Below are 8,731 nucleotides of genomic sequence, written 5' to 3'. Positions count from 1 at the left end.
CCCTGCAAACATACCCACTTTGCTGGAAATGATTCCACTTATTATCCTGAAAGACCACTGTACAGATAGCCAGAGGGTGGTCCACCCCTTCTGCATTATTAGCAAGCTTTCCGTTGGGCCCAGTATCAGGTTTCTCCAGCCTTTGTAGTGTAACGACACCGTCCACGTCCAGGTCCATGCTTCCCGTAATACCTCTGTGGGAATTGCTTTGGTGAATGGCCAGACCACTTTGTGACCAACTTCCCTCTCAGCCACTAGGAACTCCTGTCAAAGCCCTCTTTCCGGTTCCCACCGAACTGATCTTTGTCAAGGTGGCCCACCACTCACATTTGTCAGTCTGCTCTTAAAGCAGTCATCCACTGGTTGCTCATCTTGTTCACACGAGCAGGCCACCAGCTGCTCTGGAGCCCAGCCCAAAGCACCCTCTTGCAGACCCATGGGCCACCCTACTAAGCCACACCCACCACCTGGCTGGCTCTCCCCTCATAGGAGCAGTTTTCACTGCCCAGACACTCACCTCAGAGAGCAGAGATTTCCAAGTAGACTGGGACACCCCAGCACCTTAGCTCCCCTGTTAATTACCTCTTTTGCCACCCACCAGCCCCCCTCCTTGGGTGTGAACTGGGCGTGTGGACATAGAGCCTATTTTAAGCTCTGTCCCAGGTGGACTGGGTGCAGCTCTTCAGGTTTCAGGGTAGCACACGGCTATGGCCAGTATGTCGTTCGTTTGTCTGGTGTGTCACCAATCCAAGTGGACCAAGCAGGTGGGACCCCTTCTCCCACTAGCAGTGGGGTTTGTGGGGCTCCTGGCAGCTGTGGGGGCAGCCAGCCACTGGAGGCTCTTCCCTAGGGATCCAATCCTAGCTGTCCCAGGAAACAGCTGAGGGTTTCTGGCAGGTGGCTGCTGCTTGTCAGGGGTTCAGAGCTGAACCAGAGTCCCTTGCTGGGGCGGCTCTTCAAAACCACAAAACATTAGACCCCTCGCTGCAAGTGGGGGTCTGCCTGTGTCTAAGGGGGAGTTATGGTCCCGTCAGGCAGGCCAAGTACAGGACGACGTCAAGGGATCCTAGGCTCTGCAGGTAAGACTCAGACTGTGGGCACGCCTGCCGCAAGCTGGAAGTCCTGGCTGATGTCCCTCCGTCACCCCCGGCACCACCCTCATGGTACGAGTCGGAACCCTTGCTGCCGACCCCCATTACTTAACCACTTTATTCAGTTTCTCTCTCCTTGGCTTCAAGCTCTACACCTACACATGACTCAAGATAGCTGTCAGCCAGTTCAGGTGCAAGAAGCTAAGGAAGCTTCTGTACAAGACCTTGGGCTCAACAGGACCTCCATCTGGGCCTGGCCTCCCTGATCCTGGGCCCCACGGAAAGTAGCCGACCAGTGCTGACCCCAAACCCGGACTGACAGCAAGCCTGGGAACCAGTCCACGTAGCAGGAAACAGCCAGAGCAGTCATTGCCCCGGTGCCCAAAGACCTGGGTCCCAACTGCTCGAGGGGGGAGTATTAGATAGAGAACTAAGGCCCAGGTCACACCTTGTACTCCCATTAAAATTGTGGGTTTTGCTCCCTGCTTCTCCCTGGGCTTTTCTATGCATTCTGGGAAAAGACAGGCGCACCAAGGGAGACGGGTCTAGGCGGGCTGTCAATCAAATGACCTCACCCTGTCTATCAGAAGAAGTGCCTCCCGCTAGGTCGTGACACATAGACCCTCCCCTAAAAGTTCAGGGCCTTTGTCTCCATCACTCTGACCAGTTCCTCCCTGGGAATGTATTCAAATAAAGCTTTCATTCTGCTTAGAAAAAAAAAAGATGAAAAGTTTAAATACAGCCATGCTGATACCCACCTTAAAGAGAGAGGAAGAGGAGAGCAGTTCAGATCCAAAGTAAATAGATGGATGGAAATAGAGATAAAAGTAGAGATAAAAGAAATAGAAAATGGGCAATACAGAAACCAAAAGCCATTTATTTGGGAAGACCACCAAAATTGATATGCTAAGCCTTTATTTTAGCTGGATGAATCACAGAGGCAACAGGAACTGTCAAAACCAGGAGTGAAAGACGGACGTAAGAACAGAGCCTGCAGAGAGCGTTAGGAGCTGGTTCCAGCCAGTAATTCAACAAGTTAGATGACATGGTCCAATTCCGTGGCATTTGCAAATCACCAAAATGGACATGAGAAAACAGAAAACAAAAATAACTCTTTATCTAGTAAGGATATTGACTTTGTAATGTAAATCTTTCCACAGAGAAAATTCCGGTAAGAGAATCTTTACTGGAGAACTTCATCAAACCTTTAAGGACACAATACCACCTGCTTTACACAGTCTGTTGGAGACAGAGGAGAGGATACTTCACAGCTGATTGTGAGGCCAGTATCCCTGGCACAAAAGCCAGTCACCATATTAGGAGAAAGGATCATCACAGACCAATATGTGTGCGAATCCACCAGAACATAAAACCAATAATATGCCAAAACCAAGGGAAGTTTTCCCCAGGAATGCAAGGTTAACATCTAAAATTCCAAAAGTAAAAGGTATAATCATCTCAATCCAAGCAGCAGCATTTGATGAAATTCAACACTCGATTTAAAAAACAAGCCTCAGGAAACTAGGAATAGAAGGGAATTTCTTTACCCTGAGAGAAGGCTTAATTTCAAGGCTTACTCTGAAGCCACAGTGATGGACCCAAGTCCCATCACCACCCTTTCGGTGATGACTGAGCCTTCGTGCAGGAGGCACTCCAGAGGGAAGAACAGACCGGAGGCGGCCAGTGAGACTAGGGGAGTCCAGGAGGGCAGCTGGAGGAGGCTGCACACTGCTGCGGTGGACAGGGAGGGAACTGATTATGTGGGGCAAGGGGGCAGAGGCCACAGGCGAGGGGGAAGGGGCCACATGGGTGTGGGGGTCAGGGGGCAGGGGCTACGTGTGCCAAAGGGCGTGTGATTTATCACCTACTGGCTGTTCTGCTTCAAGGGTTCATTCTTGTGCGACTGGCGCCTCAAGGAACAAAACCTTGGCCAGATGAGTCTGCATCCCAGCAAGAGGTTTCTATCAACAAGGAGGGTCTGGTCTGGCCAGCGCACCACCCGGAGGAGGAGGCCGTGTGGTCACATGGTTATCTGGGACAAAGGTGTGTGCAGGTTCCCACAGGGAAGCGGCTGACATACAGATCGACCAAATGAAGTAGGAAGCACCAGAATAAACCCACCAAGGTACTGTCGGCAAAGACACCAAGGAAACTTAATGGGCTAAGAAAATCTTATTATCACATAGCTATCTGAACTGGAAAAAAATAAACATTGAATCTTATCTCACACCATCCACAAAATTCAAATTTAATTTGATCATGGGCCTAATTTGGAAGGTAAAACCTTAAAACTATTAGGAGAAAACCTTTATGATGTCGGGATGTGAGAGATTTTTTGGGATACAAAAAGCATGAAGCATAAAGGAAATACAGATGACCCTTGAACAACGCAGGAGTCAGGGCACTGACCCCCTGTACAGTCGGAAACCCGCATACAACTTTTGAGAACCCAAAAACTTAACTACTAATAGCCTCCTGTTGACTGGAAGCCTTACCTACAACATAAACAGTCACTTAACATATTTTGTATGTTATGTGCGTTATAAACTATATTCTTAACAATACAGTTAGCTATAGAAAACATCTTTTCAAATTGTTGCAAATCTCCAAATATTTTTCCAACATGTTTATTGAAAAAATAAGCATATGAGTGGGCCCACAGTTCAAACCCATGTTATTCAAGAGGCAACTGTACATATTGATAAACTGAGTTTTCATTAAACTTAAAGCTTACTTTTTGAAAGATATTAAGAAAGGCGAGCTCCATAATGGGAGAAAATATTTACAATGTATCAAAGCATTTGCATCTAGAAAATACAAAAAAACACTTCAAATTCAAAAATAAGAAAACCAATAACCCATTTTTAAATGGGACTAAGTTGGAACAGACACTTAGGCAAAGAAGATATGTGGGTGGTTATTAGGCACGTGACCTCTTCCTCCTCCTCAGTTATCAGGAAATGCAAACTACAGTCACCGTGAGGTACCACCGAAGCTCAAGAGCCTGATAATGCCAAGTGTGGGCCAGGATGTGGGGCTGCGCGTGACTGGATGCACACGGTTTCTTGTGAAAGTGAAGCACACACCTCTCGTGTGACCCAACCATCCCACCCTTCCAGGAGAAATGAAAGCATGCATTTCTTCTCAAGGATTTGATTTTGAGTGTTTGTAGCTTTATTTGTAACAACCACAATATTGGAAACAACCCATCTATCTTTCAAAGGTGAATGGGTAAACGGATTCGGAATGATCCATGTGCTGGAACACGCTGGTATCAGCAGTAAAAGGGTTGACTGTGCGGCAGCTCAGCACGGGTGCATTGCCGGGCTCGAGAAGCACGACTGATTCCACCTGTCGAAACCTTGCGATACAAACACCAAGTTGTGACAGAAAGCAGACTGGGGGCTGTGTGGGCTTAGGGCTGGGTTTCTGCTGTGATTGGGGTGCTGGTTTCAGGGGTGTGCACGTTTGTCAGTACATCAAACTGTATGCCTAAAATGGTATTTTCTATAAACTAACCTTAATACAGTTGATTTGAAAAGGGAATTTACAAGAAAAACAGTAAATGCATGAGTTGCTTAAGCTGAAAGACAGGAAGCATGGTTCCTCAGTTGAGGCTTTTTTTTTTAGTTGGAATCATGGTTATTGTGATTTTTCCTAACGTTTCCATCTCAGTCCTAAATTTTTCTTTTGTTACTAAGAACAGACACCAAACAGCCAGATCAATTAACACCATCCAGCCGTCCTAACAAGCACTGCACCTTCCACGTCTGATCGGGGCGCATGAAGATCTTTTGCCTCCGAGTCTCTGTGAGTCTCTCGGCCGCACGCTGATCCCTGTTCCCAGTGTGCCTCCCACTGTTACGTAGGCCTGGTTAATTTAACTACATTTCATTTCTCAAAGAAGCAGAGGCATGGTTACCACATCAGACCCCAGGTCCACAGACAGCAGGCCAGGTAAGTGGGAAACTAGAACATGACTGCAATTGACAGATTTTTTCATGCCGCAAATAACTTTTGATTTAATTAAATCAAACTATTGGATTTAATGTGCTAAGAAAGTAAAAGCTTGAGCCCTTTTCTGTGAGAGGGTTCCCTTTCTGTAATCTTCTGTAAGGAAGACTACCATGATTCAACCATTTCTAGGAATCTGTCAAAAGGAAATCATCACCAGAGATGTACACAAGATGTGCATAAAAGATGTTTTCAGCGACACTTCTTTTAAAAGTGTAAGCAGCCGAAATCTCCTGAGGGAGAGGGCTGCCCTCGAATCGCTGCTATGGACGTCTTCCTTCTCTTGTCCCCGAGCCCAGGCTTGTGCCGCTCGCTGCCTGACATGCCGGTAAGTTGAGAGACACAGCACTGGGGCCAGGAAAGCAACTTCATTCAAAGCCAGCAGACGGGCGGCGGCAGACCTTTGTCCCAAGGCCCCCTCTTGACTCGGTTGCCTGCACTCTCTTTTTATGCTGGGGAAGGGGGAGCAGGAACGGAAAGGTCAGAGGGTGACCGAGGCTGAAGACGGGGCGCCAGCAAAGGTCCGAGCGCTGAGAAACTTCGTGTCCTTGGTTCTCAGACTCTTGCTCACGCAGGTCTGGTCACAATGTTCCTATAATCTTGGACAAGGCAAACATTATTTCATGGGGGGAGGCAAGTTCTGGATAAAGAGCTATTTGCAGAAATCTCAGGCTGTGAACAGAATTCCTTCTGATGATTAACAAGCCTGCATGCAGGGCTACAGCCTGAGCAGAAGCCCCTTTCCTTTTTTTTCCTTTTGGCCCAAAGGTTGAGGCAGCAAAACATATACAGTGTGGAGCTGGAGAAGCTGAGCTACCTGCCGCACTTTCCCCCACTCGTTGGCATATGTCACTTGAAAGCTGTTTGTGATTTTAATGACTTGTCTTCATTAATACGAGTCTTACACTTACCAGCCATGATTGACTTGCCTTTTGTATCATTAATGGACCAGAAGTAACTATTCTTGAGGTAAGTGGGCAAGAGAACTGGGTAAGAGAAGTGAAAGCTGCTCCTCATGCCCAGGTCACACGCGACAGACAGGAGTGCAGTGCATACCCTGGGCTGTCTGACCTCGGGCTCAGCTCTGAGTGCCCACCCCTAGCCTCGCAGGGCTGTGGAGCCCAGGCAAGCAGCCCTCTGGCCCTGGGTCTCCTCCAGGGCCCAGTCTGTGAATGGTCCTCCTTCTGCAGGTGGCCCACCAGCAAGTCTGGGGAAGAGAAGATCATGGATAACTGGAGTGGAGCAAATGCAAGCAGTGACTGGCCCAGTGTCATGGTGTGATGCGCGGCCTGGGAAAGGATACCATATTATGCTGTAAGGGTCCTTGGGGGTAAACTGGTAATGGGCAAGAAACACGGTTGCTTTTTACCAGGGGAAGTGTAATCTATGGGAAAACTACATCTCAGAGAAAAACAAACAGATGCACAAATTTTACCCTCAAAAATATTTATCGTAGTATTTGTGAGATAGTTGATGACATATATACTGCTCTCTGCCCCGGTTCCCGGCACAAAGCTCCTAAGCCTTGCGATGTCCTATGGACACGAGCACCAGGGGCACCTTCCGCTCTAATATGTGGCCTCTGGCCCTGTTCCCGACAGAGCTCCTAAACCCCTGGGAGTGTCCTGGGTGACGGGAGCGTCTGCTGCTGTGGTGAGGACACGGCTGGGCTCCCGGAGAGGGCTGCTCACCAAAGACCGGCCACGACTAGGCACCCCACCTCACCCCCCATCCTCCAGAGGGGGGCGAGGGGCCCGAGACTGAGCTCACCACCGACCATGCCTGCATGAGGAAGCCCGTAGAAGTCCCAGAGAGCTTCCAGGTGGGTGGTGCAGCCCGACACCACAGGGATGGAGGCTGTGGGCCCTTCCGGACCTGCCCCAGGGAACTCCTCAGCTGTGCCCTTCATCAGATCCTTTAGTAACTGACAGGTGTGAGTCATGTGCCCCTGAGTTCTGTGAGCCGCTCTAACAAATAATCAAATCCAACGGGGAGAAGGTCGGGGGAACCTCCAGTTGGTACCCACATCAGTCATGGGTAAGCTGGGAACTTGCTAACTGCAGTTTGCATCGGGGGCGGTCTTGCGGGACTGAGCCCTTCCCCTGTGGTATCTCCAGGTAGACAGGGTCAGAACCGAGTTAAATTGTACAACACCAAGCCGGTGTCAGAACTGCTCAGTGTTGGGGGTGTTGGGAATGTGTGAAAACAGGATCGGTGGGATTTGGGTGCATTTGAAGGCTTACTCAAACACAGAAGGGAGTCACCTAAAGGCAGGATGGCTTAGTAAAATATTAAGGACAAGTGATACAGTATTACATAACTATTAAAAGTGTAGTTCTGAGTTTGGATGGCATGGAAAAACAATTCTTTCTAAATGAAAAAAGGACATAAAATATATTTTTAAAAATTGTATTTAAAAACGTATGGAAAGAGACTTAGAAATATCAATACAAACCTGGTTTTGGTAAGCAGTAAATTCCCCCCCTTCTCCAATTTGTCTATCATGTATAAATACTATTTTCATACAGAAAACATTAAACTACTTAAAAACAATGTAAGCTAGACCTCAACAAATTACAGCGGTCTTAGATAGGAAGACTCACCCTCACAAAGACGGGCAGCCCCTCAGTGGTCTGTAACATGCTCCAAATAAAACCCTCTTGGGTTTACACTTACGGAAGAGCTGCAAATGCAGTGGATTTCCCCCCTCTGCCCTTCACCCAGCCTTTCACGTGCGTAGTACAACGACCCAAAGCAGAGATGAATGTTGGTGGTACTATGTAATTACACTACAGTTTACAAGGATGTTGCCAGTTTTCCATGAAAGTCCTTAATCTGTCCTAGAGGCTGAACGGGACAGCACATGGCACTCAGTTGTCTGTCTCCTCTTCCCGTCTGTGACCGTGCCTGTCTTGAGACTCACAGCACAGGGGAGCTTTGTAGCAGTCCCCGAAATCTGTGTGTCTGACACTTTCTGAGACTAGGTTGGACAGCAGAGCTGGTATGCTGTCACCACAGCCTGGCTGGGGATGCAGACGTTTTATCACCTGATGAAGTGGGGGGCCTGTCATCCCCACCACAAAGTAATCATTTTCCCTGAAAATGATTCGTCTTAGGGAAGCCTTCATACTCACCCAAATCCCCCTTCTCCTTAAACTGGGAGTGTCTGTGGCTGCCACCCTTTCTCCTACAGTTGTCAAGGGAATCCCTGTATGAAGACTGGCTCCTCTCTCCCGCTTAGCTTCCATCAGGATGGGTTCAAGGACGTTTTATCCTTTTGGTTGCACACCAATCCTATCATCTTTTACCTTTTCCTCAGTCTGGTCCAGCTGAGCCACTGGGAGCTCTCAAGTTGGTGACCGTGTCCCCGGGACAAGCCCCTCCTTACTCTCTGGCCCACAAGACGCCCCAAGCTCCCCGGGGGCTTTCCCCGCTCAGCCTTGCAATCAGCAGCTCCGAGGAGCCTCGCCTCTTGCTGGACAGGATGGTCTGGAGTGCAGCCTCGTGGACAATTAGGGGGCAGGTGTGTGGCTGACCAGGTACACACACAGTCTGTGTATTTGGTGACCATGCCTTTCAGATACACAGGGGTCCCAGCACCGCGGCAGTCATTCTCTCCTTCCCTC

Source organism: Manis javanica, chromosome 9 (genome assembly GCF_040802235.1).
Source record: "Manis javanica isolate MJ-LG chromosome 9, MJ_LKY, whole genome shotgun sequence".
NCBI lineage: Eukaryota > Metazoa > Chordata > Mammalia > Pholidota > Manidae > Manis > Manis javanica.
This window is presented reverse-complemented; position numbering follows the sequence as displayed.